The sequence below is a fragment of the Apium graveolens genome, chromosome 2 (genome assembly GCF_009905375.1).
Source record: "Apium graveolens cultivar Ventura chromosome 2, ASM990537v1, whole genome shotgun sequence".
In the NCBI taxonomy this organism is placed as follows: domain Eukaryota; kingdom Viridiplantae; phylum Streptophyta; class Magnoliopsida; order Apiales; family Apiaceae; genus Apium; species Apium graveolens.
In genome coordinates, this window is record NC_133648.1 from 20495551 (window position 1) to 20513632 (window position 18082).

At 32.0% G+C, this 18082-nt stretch overlaps 3 non-coding genes and 1 pseudogene across 3 annotated transcripts; all 4 read right to left on the minus strand.

The window, feature by feature from the left end:
• Positions 1–4230: 4230 nt before the first annotated feature.
• On the minus strand, positions 4231–4426 carry LOC141710358 (U2 spliceosomal RNA). Its single transcript, XR_012570884.1, has one exon. It is a non-coding gene; the product is annotated as a U2 spliceosomal RNA (small nuclear RNA).
• Positions 4427–7558: 3132 nt separating this feature from the next.
• Positions 7559–7719, minus strand: LOC141710007 (U1 spliceosomal RNA). Its single transcript, XR_012570551.1, has one exon. It is a non-coding gene; the product is annotated as a U1 spliceosomal RNA (small nuclear RNA).
• Positions 7720–10118: 2399 nt separating this feature from the next.
• On the minus strand, positions 10119–10272 carry LOC141709497 (U4 spliceosomal RNA; annotated as a pseudogene).
• A 541-nt stretch (positions 10273–10813) lies between these two features.
• Positions 10814–10930, minus strand: LOC141709843 (U5 spliceosomal RNA). Its single transcript, XR_012570400.1, has one exon. It is a non-coding gene; the product is annotated as a U5 spliceosomal RNA (small nuclear RNA).
• Between the last annotated feature and the right edge of the window lie 7152 nt (positions 10931–18082).

Consider the following 18082-nt stretch of genomic DNA (forward strand, 5'->3'; position numbering starts at 1 on the left):
AAAATATTACAATTCTATTTGTATTTATATAATTATATTATGAATATTAATCTATTTATGAGAGTGGTTTATTTTAAATATTACTATAATTACGGAAAGCAAATCGACTACCAACGAAAGTTTCATTATTTCGTTTTTAATATAATAGTATGGATAGATAGATAGTCAACATATATTAAAAAGAATTATCCATAATATTTTTAGAGAAATATTTGTTTTATTTGGAGAAAATAGAAAAATACAACATGTATTACTTGAAAAAGGTAAAGATTAAAAAGAATTATCTAGAAAGAGTTATTTTAGTTGGTGAAAATAAAAAAGCAATGTATTTTACTTATAAAGATAATTGGTTAGATATTAATAAAGTAAGGGCAATGAATAAAATATTAAATTTTTTAAAGAAAGGGCAATTTTGTAATTGAAGGAAGGACCGTAAAGTTTTGTATTTAATATAATAATATAGATAAATATTTCGACTTCAAAAATCAAATAATTTTTTTTATTTTGTTTATGTAATTGAATTGTAAGATAATACTTACTTCAAGTATATTTGTATTTACATAAATAGTAAAAATTAGATAAAACAAATATTTTTTACTGTAGACCCGTACAAAATATATTTGAGACAACTAATGGTTAGAGGTGCAGATGATTTTGACTTTTACATTGTTTTAAGAACAAAGGGTTTTTGTATTGTCTTAAACGATGAGATGAGATTGTTGTTATTGTCGAGTAATAAGGATGAAGATGTTAAGTTGTTCCTGTAAAGCAAGCAGTTAAGAATTTTTAAATTGCTAAAGTCAAGGAGCTTAACAAAGTCTTTAAGTAAAATAATAATTAATTAAAATAAAAAAGTAAGTAGCTGAAAAAAATAATTTATTAATTCTTAGTGGTTATAATATTATTATTCTATTTTATCAAATAACTTGTCCGTGATATTTAGAGAATTTGTTTTAATTGAGAGAAATAAAAAAGGTAAAATATTATAGTTGAAAATGATTTTTATTTCTTTTTCTACTATAATTCGAAAACTAAGGCTAATAAAACTTTTAAGTAAAATAAGGGTAATTTAGTAAATTCAGCGTGTACCAAAAAACAGGTACCGTACCAAAACTTTCAATGTTTCGTCTTTTATATAATATAGTAATAGATTTTAATCCCATATACTCGTATACATTATTTTAAAATATTATTCCAATAGAAACTCCCTTATAATGAAAATTAAAAATTAAAAAAAAATCTCAGTCATGTCAAAGTATAGCACATATGATATGCAAATTGATTGTTAGGAGGTTTTGAAAAATACAATAAAGACGGATTTAAAAGAAAATTATCGTTTGACGGGAAAAATCAAATTAAAAATAGAGAGAAAAACTGAGATTCTCTATGGAATTGTGCAAATTAGTTGAGTGTGGTGCTTTGAGGGGCCGTTAGATTAGATTGATCTAATTATTTAGAATTATTTTTTAGTTTTTATTTTAAGTTGGGTTTTTATTTGATCATTTGCCTATCATTATTTATTACTCTCAGTCTGTAACACACATTTACGTGCACACACAAGTCGGTATCCTTGCTGAAAACAGCCTCTTTATTCTTTCAAGTGAATGTAAGGTTACGTACACTTCACTTACGCTACTTTATGCGATATGAATTTGTTTGGTTGGTTGGTTTAATCGGATATACTCATATAACATTAAAACAAACCAAACCTAGGCTCCGTTTGGTATTGCTGTTGCAGACGGCTACAACAGCTTTTTGCTGAAAATCTGTCAGAAAAGTGTTTGGTAAATTCTAAAAGCTGCTGTGTGTAAAAGCGCTTTTGGTCTAAAAGCTGCTGTTAGCAAAAACATGTCCCCCATGCTTTTGGAAAAAGCTGTTTTCAGCTTTTGCAGGAAGTAGCTATCAGTTTCATTATCAAATTTTCTCAAAAACATTATTTTTATATATTATATCTCAAAATATGCATAAATTAAAAAAAATTACCAAACAGTCATCTAATTTTCCTGACAGCACTGTTTCCACCGGCACTTTTTCTCACAGCACAGCAGTTTCCAACAGCACTCTCAAACGGAGCCCTACACATTATATCCGGTTATAGCGGGCGAGGCTAAATGTACACAGATCATGCTTTTATTTTGAATAAAAGGGAGACCGTTTTTGTGAAGACTCCCGACTAATAATGGAGGACTGTTTACGTAAAGATCTCAGCTTATGCTTTATTGAGTATTGTTGTTAAAAATCTTGTAAATTGGGTTAAATAATAAAGAAGGGTCTTTGTTGTTAACTTTGTGTGTGTTTAATCTTATATTTATCTTATACTAACTTAAATCCCGTACAATGCACAGGTTATCATTAATATTTAATTTTTTTGTTTATCTCGTTATATTATAATTTTAACATTATTTATATAAATATATAATAATAATAAATTTATAAAAAAATAATAGAATAACGTGTTGTCATAATTTAGTAGGATAATATATTCATGTGGAAGACAGGAAGGGGAAGAGAATGCCAGGATGCTCACGTAAATGACACGTGTAAGAATGAAGGTTAAAGGCATATCCATGTCCTCGGGGGAAGTAGGCCTTCAATTTTCCACATACTGTCTAGATGCAGTACTATTGTAAATGGGATGGAATGTCCGTAGGCACGTGAGATTATAATGTCATCAATCACTTATTTATAAACTGATGTTAAACAGACTACAGACTTTTATCATCAGGTATATTGCGTGCCGATGTCTAAACACTGATGTCGTATGTACTAGAAAATTATTAAGTATGTTTTGGATTCCAATTAGCTATGAAGGAAACTTGAATGTTCTTAGTCCTTTACAAGTCTAGCTTGTGTTATCAACTGCAAGCTTAGTGCAACTACTAATTATTATGCTCCAACATTTGGAAACTTTAAGAGTTTGTAGGGTCGCCTTGGTCGGCTTATAATCAACTAATATGATTTTCGAGTATCATCTACCGACTCCGTGTAAAGTAATGGATTACCCTGAAACACATCTACATCTATGTTTATTTTTTCCTTACAATATGCACATATTGTATTTCAGAAGGTATACTTGATTTAAGATTTAATGAATGTTTGTGTTTGAGTGATGAAATCTTAACCATTTCACAAAGTGTTTTGCTGTTTGTTAAAAATCACAGATTTGATACAATTCTTAGCATCAACAGCTTAGGGAGAAACATTTGCATCAATGCACATCATAAAAGCCAAAAAAAAGGGCAAAAAGTTGAAAAAGCTGGCTGTTGGTTTTGAGTGGCTCATCAGGTGCATAATGGGGATTGTCAAGAATTCCACCGACAGGAGAGGGGAGCGATCGCTGCTCTGTGGAGCCAGCCTTACGCAGTGCCTTCTTCCACTATAAAGACCATGACACCCAGGACTTCGCCCCAGAAACATGGCACAACACTTGAGTTACAGGCCCACGTTACAAGGACCTTTCGTCCAATGCCCTCATTTTATTTCATTATATTGATCCTTTTATTATATTCTGGATGTGATGAGGGTCTTCTTTGTCTTGCTCATTAGTATTTCCTCCTCAAATTTAGGATTCTCTCTCCTCTCCTCACTTCATTTTTTTTATTATTGATACTTAAGATAACCATACAACAGAGCCTTTTGTTCATATATAGCACAACAGTAGTGTTCAGGTACACTACCTTTCTGAGCATCTATGTTCAAAAAATCATGGAGATACATTTAAAGAGGTGTTGAGATAACTATTGTTAGTTGAAGATTCTATTAACAAAATCTTTATCCGATGTGGGAGATTACTGTAAGACAGTAGATTTATGATAACACAAGGCATTTAATCTATAATTGTGCACAAGAAACAGCTTGAGACATTAGATGTTTATTAATAACAAAGCTGAGCGCGCGTTGCTTTCCAATGGGTTCGTTATGGCTTGATATTTTGACAGATTATTATAGTTAAATTCCTCTCTCAAAGTAAATCATGGAAGTATCAATGTTGCAGGTCACCAAAACTAAACCATTGGGAACATTAAAATAGCTATGAATAATAGTTGGGATCCAACAGTCAAGATTTCTTAATTTTTGAAGTTTAAATCGTGGCCTATTTATCATAATAATTTGGAACCCCTATATTATTTTATTATGTTTGATAATTTGACAAGTTGATTGAAATTTTTTAAAAAATATTTCGTGGTGAAGAACAGTTCCAGTTACTGAAAAAATTTAGACTATGTTTTAGTGGGGTGAGCCCGTCCTAAGCGGTAGTGCAACACTTGGGCGACTCTTGAAGACCCCAATAGCAAGCTATTGTGATGAGCCTTCCCCCTTAAAAAATTAATTTAATATCGTGTGAGCCAATGGCCCACATATCAGATATTAAACTGATAAGAACAGATACTACACTTGATCTTAGCCAAAAGGCCGAGAAAGGTATGCCTTGAACCCCAGCCCCGCTTTGAATTTATACAACACTTAAATCATAAATTCTCTGTTGAGTGCGATGAGGTACAAAAACAACGTTGTTGCAAACATAGCCTGTGTATTTAACTAAAACATTATCTTATCGCCTTTAACATCTTCATTATTCATTTGTTTATTCTGTCCAAAATACTGATCACCAACTATTAATTGCACTCAAGCTAAAAGTTTGTTTCACAATTTTGTTGTTCTAACTTTGTTGAGTACCTAGATGAACATGGATATATTGTCGTACTAGATAGACAGCACTAGCAGGAAAAGTGATCTTTAATTTGCTTCAGCTTGTAAACACATTTAATTGTTTCGGTTAGTCTTGAGTTTTATACTTGTATTTAAGTTTTGAATTAGTCCCATTCAGATTTTGATACACATTCTAGACTTGTGTATCCTGTTGATAATATAGACAATGGGTCTAGAGCAGAAAACTCAATTGAATTTACGTGTTGGGTGAAGACGGCTTAAGCTTCATGAGTTGCGTTTTTGGTTCACTAGTCAAACACTTCTTCTGAATGCGATGAATTGATTCAAGTCTTTATACTTTCAATCTATTCGTTTGTTTCATTAGATTTTAATGAACAATAAAATATTTAAAACTAGATTTGCATGGATTCACCTCCCAAATAAAGGGAGCCCTTCCAAAAATTGACCAGCGGGTGTGTGTTTAATTTTAACGAATGTGTGTGTTTGTGTTCGAGTGATGAAATATTGACCATTTCACAAAGTGTTTTGCTGTTTGATATTACTCATAAATGTGTCATCTCGAAGTGATTGTTTATTAAAGTGATTGTTCTAAGTGCTCTCGAGTTGAGTATCTAAAGCAAAGAAACTGAGCTCAAAAAGCACCTACATGACAAATGTAGTTTGAGACTGTCAAAACAGATGGTACAGTTTTGAAGCGTGCCTGCTCAAAAGCACCTACATGACAAATGTACTTCGATAACTCCGTCCACCATTGTCGGACTGGGAAGAGGCCTTGCCTACAAAATGGTAACTTATATACTTGGTTTTTTTTCCAGTATCTCTTCTATTCTACTGACCATTCTCAAGTAGCATGACTTATTGAATATGTTTGGTTGGTTTGATTTGGTTACACATTTTCCTTGTTATAATCTGGACTTTGATAGTTGGTACAAAATAGATTGGAGTAACATGATAGTGTAACAAATTTGGCATTGATTAGTGTGGATCAGAGATGGTTGCAGCAATAGCATTAACAGAGATGTCCAGTCCATTTCTTCACATGAGAGAGCTTCTCAAAGAGCTGGGTCACAAGGACTCTGACCCTTTTTAATTTTATTCTGTATACAATTCAATTGAATTATTTTCTCTAATTTACTCATAATTATAATTTAATATCAGATTTTATTTGGGGTGATATTCTCACTGGCAAGAATTGGCGGGGGAGCATACCTCACTTGCGTGACTTTGACTGCAGACATACCAATTCTTTTGAAGGTACCTTGTTGCTTACATTTCTATTAAGGTATGATTTTGTATCAAGTAATAATTAGTTCCTCTACTGCTTGGTTGTTTCATGTTTGTATAGACAATGGCTTTGGGGCTGCAGCTGGTTAGTGCTTTCTGGTTCTGCAAGATTGCTAGAATGGTCAAGTACAAACTTACTAAGAGGACATCTAAACAAGTGCCTTTGAAGTTAAACTCTCCTCCACGCCATAGCTTTTATCAAACAATTGTCTGTTTTAGAAGCTAGTTATTGTTTAATGTGGCATACAACATTTATTCTTGCATATCAAAATGAGTTTTATAGATTGGGTCACTTGACATTTAAGAAAACCCAGTCAGCTTAGGGAGAAACATTTACATCAATGCACATCATAAAAGCCAAAAAAAAGGGTAAAATCAGGCAAAAAGTTGAAAAAGCTAGGCTGCTCTGTGAGACAACTCAGTGCCTTACTTACAGGCCTTCGCCCAAGAACCATGGCACAACTCCATAAACTTTTAAGTGGGCAAGCCTGTGAATTCCTCAACAAAGCGCGACCTTATACCCTTAAGGAAGGTGCCAATCTCCAGCCAACCTAAAATTCTCACTCGAGTTACAGGCCCACGTTGCAAATAACAATTTCAACTGACTTCAGTTTAATTTGTTATATTGATCCTTTTATTCTATTATGGAACTGATGAGGGTCTTCTTTGTCTTGCTCATTAGTGCATGCCTCCATCCGTGTGATAATATAACAAATTGGTAAACTATAATATTGGTAATCTGAAATTTGTTTCTACTGCTATGAGTTTCCTACCTTTAATATGTAACTTATAATTGATGTTTATATACATTTGTTACCAATATAATTAAGTAGTATGTTGTAGGTGTTATAAGTATTCTTGCCCAAATATATTGTTCCTTTAATCACCGTTTCCCCCCATAACATGATACTTTCTATAGCTCAATACTTCCTCATCAGACATGCGACCTGGTCCGGTGAGATAATAAGTGACTCAAGATCAAAGCATGATTGACAGCCTTTGATGGTCCTAGTGATGGTGACTATTCAGATCATGTATATGATCGTTCTAAGTGCTCTTGACTCAGTTGGTGTTGCGGTTGTCTGAGAGACCCCTAATGCTTCTTTATATCCTAAACATTAACTGAAGACGACATGTACAAACTGTGTAAGCGAGGGAGAAGATTTTTCTAAATCAACGGAAAATGATCATTCTTGATCAGGTACTTTTGGCTCGGTTGGTCTTATGGTAATAAACATTAACTATAGCCTACAGAATGACCTCTCATCCACCTTTTTTCTTTGACATGTTTTTGAAAGATGTATACGGTAATCAACAAATCCGAACTATGTTTGAATTCAGTTATTTAGTGGAAGTTCATAGAAATGTGTTACTAGACGAACCAGCCAACCAATTTCTAATCAGGCCATAATTCAACTTCTCAAGTAACATGGAATTTACGGTAATAACTTTCTGTTTGTATAAGGTTCTGAAAATGACAATCTAGATAAGTTGCGCGCACACTGGCCGGTAAGAAATTTTTGCCATATAACTTGATCTATCAAAATAACCTATGACTGATTGTTACATAGCTACTAAAAAATTAAACTTCAGAACTCATTTGGTGGTGGCTGCGCGGACGCAAGCCACCCCTAACACAAATTATGATGTAGACTCCACCACTAGGGTAGATCTTAGACAAGCGCCCCTCCTGAGTGCAATGGAGGTCGCTAATCTAGGCCATAAGCCTTCTTGTTCGCTCATCGACCCCATCCAGGTAAGTAATTTGAGAGTTAGGAAGTATGTCCATATTTATAACCAGTTGGCAGTGTTTCCTGCTTAATATTTCGATGTGGGAGAGTTGTAATACAACTCCAAGACTAAAGCTAGTCATTCCAGCACCAAATATATGATTTGCTAATGTAACCCCGGCACTCCTACATCACTTAATTATAGATTATAGACTAGTAATGAAGTTTATAACTAAAAAATAGTACAACCATTTTTTCAACTAAAAAAATTGAACGGTTAATATTAAAAGTTCAACTAATATTCCAAATAAAATTTCCAATTATCGATTATATAACTTGATCAATACCTCGATCAATTAGTTATGACTCCTGAATTTACGGTCATAACTACAATGATGTTTTATTTTTATTACGGTTATTGCAAGGGTGCACATTAGGGTTGCAAGTGAATCAAATATCCAACAAGAAACAAAATACGAAATGAAGAATTTGTCTTTTAATTTAGTGTGGTTATGTCTAGAACATTTTCAAGAGCTATTTAAGACCTTTGAAATGCACAAAAAATTAGTGAAAATTTCGATATTTAAAAACGTATCGGTTTATATTTTCTCGAAACTATCTCGATCTTGTCCACGAATGAAAATTAGAACAATCATATTTTTAACAAAAAATTGAGCGAATATGATAGACACAAATTTATTTGGAAATCATCTTTCGTGTGTTATATGTTTTTTTCAATTTAATTGAATTTAACCGAATTAACTTCAATATATTCAACTAATGCTTCCAGGTAATATTTTCAATTATTCTATTAAAAATAGTTTGATCGATATATCAATTAATTAGTTCAAAATCCCGGCTTTTACGACCATAACTGCAAGGAAATCCTGTTTGTTAACTGTTAATGCAGGGGTGCCCATTTAGTCATGATTTACCTAAATTTCAAATATAGTTTTTTATTATTTTAAGCGAGTAGCATGGTTGGAGATGCTATAAATAATTTTTGTTTCTTGTTGTTTATGAGTAAATAGTCTTGTGTTTGTAGTGTTTCATTTTGAAATAGTTATCAAATCATATACAGTAAAATTTCAATAAAAAAATATTCGATAAATGAATAATCTCGTCAAAAAAAAATTCGGTTTAAACCTAATAGACAAAATATATTTTTAATCTCATTAATAAATATATATATATATATGTATATATATATATCGAGGTTTAACTGTATACGGCAAATTTGTAGATACCGGATAGTGTGAAAATACTTTCAAAATGTGTAAACGCTATAGATTGCTATATAATTGCTAAAAAATCTACACAAATTGTAATCAGACACTTGAATTAGAACATTAATTTTTGTTTCATGGTTAACTTTTTTCTCAATTAACTCTAGTTATATGCACATCATAAACTGGGAATTCCTTAAGTATTGATTTGTATGGCGCAAGATAACCAGGTGAGAAAATAAGTTGTGCCCAAGCATAACCTTAGTAGTGTTGAGTTTTGAGTTTTCCCATGAACTGGGAATTCCTTAATTCCCCAAGTATAACCTTAAGCATAACCTTAGTAGTTCTAGTTATACGTACATCATAAACTGAGAATTCCTTAATTCTAATAAGGTTTAGAGGCGCCCGTTATCATAGTATTGATTTGTATGGCGCAAGATAACCAGGCTGAGAAGGTAAGTTGTGTCCAAGCATAATGTTAGTAGTGTTGAGTTTTTCCATAAACTGATTTTTTTTATCTCTCTCTCCCTCTCTTTATCTCCATCTCTCCTGTATAAAGTTTACATCGTATCTCTAGATTCATTACTAAATGACTATTTATTTCCAAATTCTTTCTGTAGGCCAAAGGAATAAAGACATTACAATGTATCATCTTTTAAATAGAAGAAAATATTTACAACCATAACTACAAAAAAATCCTATTTTACTACTAATGCAAGGGTGCACATTGGGATTATATTTAGTCATGATTTATCTAAATTTTAAATATAATTTTTTTTTACTTGTATTTAAACGAGTAAATATGGTTGGAGATGCTATAAACAAATATTTGTTTCGTACTGTTGATAACTAAATATTCTTGTGTTTGTAGTTGAAATAGTTATAAAATCATATATATTTTTAATCTCATTAAATAAATAAATATATTTATCGAGGTTTAACTATACACGGCAAACTTGTAGACAATGATAGTGCTGAAATGCTCTCAAAATGTGTAAAACGCTATAGATTGCTAAAACACAAATTGTAATCAGACACCTAGGACATTGGTTTTTGTTTCCTCGTTAACTTTTTCCTCAATTAGTTCTAATTTTATAACTGTTTTCGCACATCACGAATTCAAACTGCTTAACTGAGAAAGTAAGTTTGTCACGCAATGAATTAGTTCATTAATAGAAGAAAAAATTAAACTTGAATTGTAGGGATTTACCCTTGTTTAGAGGGAGGCCCTTCCAGAAATTCTCAATGGAAACAAGGCAAAGCCAAGACCAAAGAGGGGGTTTGGAAATAGTTTTCAACCAGCAATTGACGCGCCTCGGTTAGTACCTCACTAGCTGCGTCATTGCCCCAAGCGCAAAGATGCCTTTAAACTAACTCCTTGTTCCTCTTTTAAAGTATAGCTTCCTAATTGTGTTCAATAAAAGAGCGATGTGGTACAATTGATCGACTATGTGCCTAGTAAAATTTCCAACTGCTGGAGAGTGTTTTGAACATTTTCTAAGCTTTGTGTCACTTCTTTCCTGAATTTTAATCTTTTTTCGAAGGAAAAAAATATTTTATACTCTATTTGACCTCCAATTTTACGAAGATTTTTACATTACATATTAATCTCCCTCGCTCTCCGGTTTTATCGAACTCGCTGGAATTTTAACTTATTTCATATTTTGATATATTGTCAATAAATCATATCAATGTAAACTACATCCAATCTATTTTCAATATGTTATTTAATGATTTTTTTAAATTTCAAGGAATGAATAAATTTTTATCTTTCCTCGTTAATTTAACCAAATGACATTAAGTTGAAAGTCTCAAAAATTCTACAAAGCTCACCAAGCAACTAAATTTCAAATAGCTCTGAGCATATCAAATTTCACAAAATTTTGGACTTGACTTGTAGGTAGCCAACCAAAAGGAAGACCCCTCCAAAAATAGGCGTATGCCACTTTGAGTGACAAGCACACGGTATTCTTTAGTAAAAGGCGAAAGAATAGTTCGCTTTGTGCTCATCACATGGCTGCGTGGTTTTAGAAGCCTGGGGCAGTTCTTTTTTATACTTCTGCTAGACGATGTCTCAGTAGTTGTTTTCGATGTGGGTTATTATAGGTAGAACGAGTGCTCCCTTGCACTTCACAGTATTGTCTTTTGCCCGGCCCTAATACTTGTCATACTTTATTTGAGATGAACCTTGAAATTTATATGAAATTCTTAGTATTGCTCTTAATGAACATCTATGGGTGTGATCAGTCACAAGTTCGCTTTCAGATGTATTAGGAGATCGATAATTCTTGACCGTTGTGATAACTTCTGAACATCTTGGCAATATGAAGACATGTTTTGATGCTGTATTTTTTTTTTTTTGCCAAGTTATGTACTGTATACCATGTGTCATGCCTTGACAGTTCGAACTTCTGAAAGTTTTATAATCATTAAGCTTAAAGATATGAACTGAGATGAAGAAAAGGCTTTGCAATTTTAATTAAACTAGATCCTAAGCTCTTGCATGGCACGGGCATGCTTTATATCACAAATATTATAGGCATATTACTTGCTTTTCTCGACTAATTGAACTATCTGAAGAAGTTTTCAAAATATCAAAGTACAACACACAGAATGTGTTAAATGCAGTACAATCCTTATCATTGCAACTTGAGAGAAGACTAATTACAGACATTTTCCCATACACATTCCTGACAATCTTCAACCACAAAAAAAAATTAAGAAAAAAAGCACACATTACCTATTAATACACTAAAAAATATTTACACCTTTATCTACCAACACACTATCCGTTTGATAAATCTTAATAAGTAACTTACGACTTAAAATGAATAAGTGAATTATAAATGGTAAGTCCATGAATACTAATAACTTAAATAAGGGCCTGTTTGGGGAAAAAAATAAGTGGCTTATTCACTTATAAGCTCGTAAGTACTTATCGACGAGTGTTTGTCGACCCAGCTTATAAGTTAAATTTACAACTTATAAGCTGATAAGTTAACTTATAAGCTGATAAGTTGAATGTTAGCAGTGACGTACTTTTTCTCAACTTATTTTTATTTTTCGATTTTTTGTTAATTTTTATTTTAAGATTTATGTTTTTACATGTGTTTCCGATTTAAAATTTATGAATTAAGATAAATATATTTAAAATTTATTTATTTTAGTTTATTTAAGTAAAAAAAAATATGACGTTTAACCAAACACTTATTTAACTTATAAGTGTCTATCTACTTATCACTTATAAGTTACTTGTTCATTTTAAGTCATAAGTTACTTATTTTAAGATTTCCCAAACGGGCACTAAGTGTTTGAACAATTTTACTTATAAGTCAGAATTCTTTTACTTAAATGAACTAAAATAAATAATTTTTAAATATAAATATCTTTAATTCATGAATTCTCAATTAGAAAAACATTTAAAATATAAATTATAAAACTAAAGCTAATGAAAAAAGCAAAAAAATCAAAATAAATCGTGAAAAAGTACATCGGGCCTGTTTGGCAATCAATAAAAACTAAAAAGTGACTTATTCACTTATTAGCCCGTAAGTACTTATCGACGAGTGTTTGTCGACCCAACTTATAAGTTATAAATTCAACTTATAAGCTGATAAGTTAAATGTTAGGACCCGTTTGGGATTTTTTTAAAAATATAATTTATGACTTAAAGTTGAAAAGTGTCGTATAAGTGATATAAACATCGTAACTTATAAGTTATTAAGGTGTTTGGATAATTTTATGAGTAAGTTACTTATAAGTTGATAATGTGTTTAATAAATCATAACTTATAAGTTATTATAATTTTTTTGAAATAATATTAAAATATAAATTACAAATTACATGAATTAAAAGTTTAATATATGAATATAAAATAAAAAGAGAAAATTTAAAAATAAGGATAATAATCTCGGGATAAAACTATTCATTTCAATTCGACGAAAATAAAAATTATATTATTGATACGGATTAAAAAATAAACTAAAATAGTATAATTAGATTGATTTAGTTTAGTCGGTATAATGAGCTCGATTTAAAACAAAATTATACAATTATAAATGGTTCAAATATAATTAAAATCAGAAAATAACAAACCATCATTTTAAAATATTAAAATAAACTATTTCATATTTTAAAAAAATCATCAAATTAAATTTAAAAAATTATATAATATTAAAAATATTTGGTACATCACACGAGTTTTAAATTTTAAAATTTAAAAAAACTAAAAATGCACATGATGCACAGGATGAATGAGAGAAAACGAAAAATGAAATGATGAATGTTAGAATATCAAACATTCTGAATATCATCATACATGGTGTGTTTACAGCTTTCACTTATTTAGCCAAACAGTATGCATGACTTGGAAATGGATCATTCTCCGTTTAAGTGAGATAATATGAACGACGTACTTTTTCTTAACTTATTTTGAGTTTTTTTTTATGAACTTTAGTTTTAAAATATATGTTTTTAAATGTTAATTTAGTTGAAAATTCAATAATTAAGATAATTATATTTAAAAATTATTTATTTTTATTTATTTAAGTAAAAAAATTCTGACTTATTAGTAAAATTATACAAACACTTATATAACTTATAAGTATTCATCTTCTTATCATTTATATGTCAATTATTCATTGTAAGTCGTAAGTTACTTATTTTAAGATTTCTCAAACGGACACATAGTTGTTAAAAAATTCATCTTATTAGCTTATAAGTTATAAATTCGACTTATAAGTAAATTGGGTCAACAAACAGTCATTATCTATAAGTTACGGGCTTATAATGAAAAAGTAACTTAAATAATGTCCACCAAACAGTACTATCTAGTATTAACAGTTGATTTATAGACACAATATTGGAGGAGACCTGTCAATCCTCATGTATTATTTGTTCTTTTATTGCCTGTAGTCGCGGAGCACTCTCTCCCTTTCTGCAGGATCAGCAGATAGCAGCCACTTGCTAAATTTAACTTCTTTCATACTCATAAACTTAGCAAGGAGGCTATACTGGCTCTTTTTCTGCATTTTGACAGGCATGTTTACCTTTTTACTAGCTTTGGCGATTTATCCTTATCCAGGTCAGTAGGGTTACTGGTTACTGATAAAGATGTCTCACCGGTCTCTAGACAAGGAAGAAAACATGTTAAAAGATCATTTGTATCATGTTTTGATTTATGAAGTTCTTCTTGGCGTCCCTGCTTTGCGCGTAGTTCAATGATCTCACTGGTAAACAGCTTGTCTGACAGGTCACAGAATAAATTGCAGATTCTAAAAAGTTCACCCTGAAAATTCTTGTTGTCCTGCAAAGAAGCAACAGTGTGTATGGATCTCATTTTATCCAAGAAAAAAATGTAAACCAAGTGAATTTATTCCTTACCTGGACACCTTCAAAATATCTTTTTTCCATTTTCCCAGAAACAGCAATATTTGACAACTGTTGTTTATACACTTGCCGAGAATAAACAAGTTCTTCAAGTGAACAAGCTGAAATAACAGTATAATATAGTGTTTAGTCAATATACTTAACCCGTTAATACAGGATCAAGTGAGGTTTAATTTAATTGCAACACAGATATTAAATGATAAGGGCCAAAATACTCGAGTACTAGACTTTTCTTTGCTGGAAGATATGTACTATATTATATACATTGGTTGATTGACTCGAAAGATTACTTATCATCTTTATAAAACGTCAACGTCTACACAGTCTGTAATCTCATGTACAAACTTGTATATATATATATCTATCTATAATATAAATCATGAATCCAAAATCCCTTTTTTTACACCCCATGCCCCAACTCTTTTACCTAATTTATGCATAATGCCACTAAACAATTAACCTATCATACATTATTATTACAATTTTCCTGGTACCCTTCAACCAAACTGAACCAGGCCCATGCTCCAACTCTTTTACCTAATTTACACATAATGCCACTAAACAATTAACCTATCATACATTATTATTACAATTTTCCTGGTACCCTTCAACCAAACTGAACCAGGCCCGCACGTGTTTTGTAGAAACTGAACACTGCAATACAAATATACACACAAAGGTGTTTATTCTTGTAAAACTGGGAAAACAAAATGTATTATCAGTGATAATAAAAAAGATGGTTACAACGTTAATAAGTAGAAACTGGTGCCTAATAAGGTGGCATGAAAACAGACACAACTACTGACACGACTACTAACATGTATCCATTACTGAGACCTTATTCAAACTTCCTAAAAACTCCCTATTGCTGCATGACCAAGTCATGTAAATAAAACACTTCACATAATAATTATTAAATAATAATAACTAAAACAAATAAGTTTAGATTAAATCCCAACAATTTCTCCCTTAATCTAAACTTGTCTCATGCAATTCTTCCATCCCGTATGGCTTATTCGACTGAGCCCGTATGGCTAATAATCTGAGCTCGTATGGCTATTCAACTGAGCCCGTATGGCTAATAATCTGAGCCCTTATGGCTATTAATCTGAGCTCGTATGGCTATAATAACGTTGGTCCATCATCCTCGACGACTGCCATGTTTACTTCTTGCCTTTTCTCTCTTTCCCGTCGTGATTTGCTACATTCTGATGCATAGTGTCCCAAGGTGTTACAGTTGTAGCACCTGATCCTACTCTTGTCACGGAAATAACCACCTCTAGTTTTTTGATTCTGAGATGCCAAGAGAAGTTGTTGTCTGTCTGCGCTCTCAGACCTGCCCTTCATCCTCTCCTCGTGAGCTTTAAGACGACCCACTAACTCTTCAACCGTCATAGCTTTCATGTCTCCGAACTGTTCGATATTTGAAGCTATCTGGAGAAATTTAATCAGGGACTACACGTAGGATCTTTCTCACAACGCTTGACTCCTCCATCACTTCTCCAAGAACCCGTATGTTGGTTGATATCCCGCTTAGCTTCATACAAAAATTATTGATGTTATATGTCTCATTCATGGTAAGAGACTCAAACTCTCCCTTTAACGTTTGTACCTTAGCCTCCTTCACTCGCTCTGCTCCTACACACATGGTTTTAATGGTTTCCCAAGCTTCCTTTGTGGTTTCTTTCTCAGCAATAGTCAGTAGTACTTCTTCTGGCACTCCTTGGTATATAGCTGCAAGAGCTATCTGTACCGTCCTCTCATCAACAACAGTCTTTGGGTCTTCTTCGATCGCACCTCAAACACCTTGAGCCTTCATGAAAACTTTCATTTTCAGGGACCATGTTGTATAGTTACTTTTTGTTAGAATTGGATAGCTTAAACCCACATAGCCTTCTTTTATCTTGGTTATCTCCGTGATTACGTTTGTGTGTTTGGGTTGATATTTGGGCATACAGCTCCTGGAGCTCGGATACCAAATGTAGAAACTGAACACTGCAATACAAATATACACACAAAGGTGTTTATTCTTGTAAAACTGGGAAAACAAAATATATTATCAGTGATAATAAAAAAGATGGTTACAACGTTAATAAATAGAAACTGATGCCTAATAAGGTGGCATGAAAACAGACACAACTACTAACACGACTACTAACATCTATCCATTACTGAGACCTTATTCAAACTTCCTAAAAACTCTCTACTGCTGCATGACCAAGTCATGTAAATAAAACTCTCCACATAATAATTATTAAATAATAACAACTAAAACAAATAAATTTAGATTAAATCCCAACATGTTTAACCTATGAATGCTTTGAAGCTAAAGCCTTAAAACCTGGATGCTTTTCACTTTTCTGTACCTAAAGTGTAAAAGTTGATTTTGCTAATGTCATATCACCCATCTGAGTATTCAAACAATTCAAATTTAACTTTCAAAATTCAAAGCACAGTAATTTAGAAGACCGTCATTCTTCATTTTCATCTCCAGATTATAAGTTATGAAAGAGGTGTGTAATTATAATCACTTGAAACTAGATAACTTCACTTCCTTCGTTTCCGATCTTGGTAAGTTTTATACCCCAGTTTTCGTAAATTCCTTTTCTCTGAATTAATTATCCTTACATCCTTAAATTTCTGATAAAAATTATTTTTGCAGGTACTAATAGGAAGAAATTGCTGAAGACCGGTGTTAGTAACAAAGAGAATGAGTTCAAATTTGCTTTTAATGGAGGTAAACCCATGCTCCCCAATTTAAGTATGATCTTTGTTTTTACTAGATCTTTGTTACTCCAGCTTTGTCTTTTTTAGATCTTCAATAGTCCACATATTTGATAATGTTCTTTTTTAGATGTACTACATAGCTCTACACAGCTTTATTCATCTTCTACCACCTGTCCACTACAAGAGAGAAGAAATTCCAGAGAAGCACTGAGTGAAATTCAAAATTTATGTGGTCCAGGTGGTAACAATGACAACAACAATCGTGCTAATTATCCAAGTACTCAGACAACATGTACCTCTTCTATCATATTTTCATGAGCAGCTTTAAATTTACCATGACAAGTTTGTCATACTTAATTGTTTGTAGATGTCTCGCCTGTATCGGATGTCTCAATTGTTAAGGAATGTATCAAAAAGCCAGGAAAATCCAATATATACACCTTCTCCCGGAAATAAGGAAAAATTTTATGGGCGGTCCCCATTGAGTGGAACTTCTTCGAATATTAATCCATCTTATTCCCTAACAAATAAGCCACCTAATTACAATCTATCTCTGCCGATTGCTTCTATACCCCTTTCGACCTCTTTAAATACCAAGGATGCGGTGTTTAATAGAGCAGGTATATTTAGGTTCTACAATCCTATTTAGAAACTTCATTAAGTTTATGATACAAGAATTGTAATTGCATTATAAATTTTGTCAGATACCGGTTTAAAGAAGAAGCATTTAACTTCCAAAAAGAATTCGCGAATAGCATCCGATCTTTCGTCATTATCGCCGTCATTTACATCCCAAGACAACTATGATGATACACCAGGTCTTTATATTATCAATTTGTCAAATTATTTACAGACTGTATTTTTCATTATCTTATATTTCCTTATAATCCTCTTTGCATTGTTACTTACTCTTTTGGAACTAATAATAATGTTCTACATACTAGAGATGACATAAAGGTTCCTTATTTTACCTACACTGTTCCATGCAGCTACATTTCATCCAATTTATACCCCTTCTCCCAGATATAAGGAAAATGTATTTGTCCGCTCTCCGTT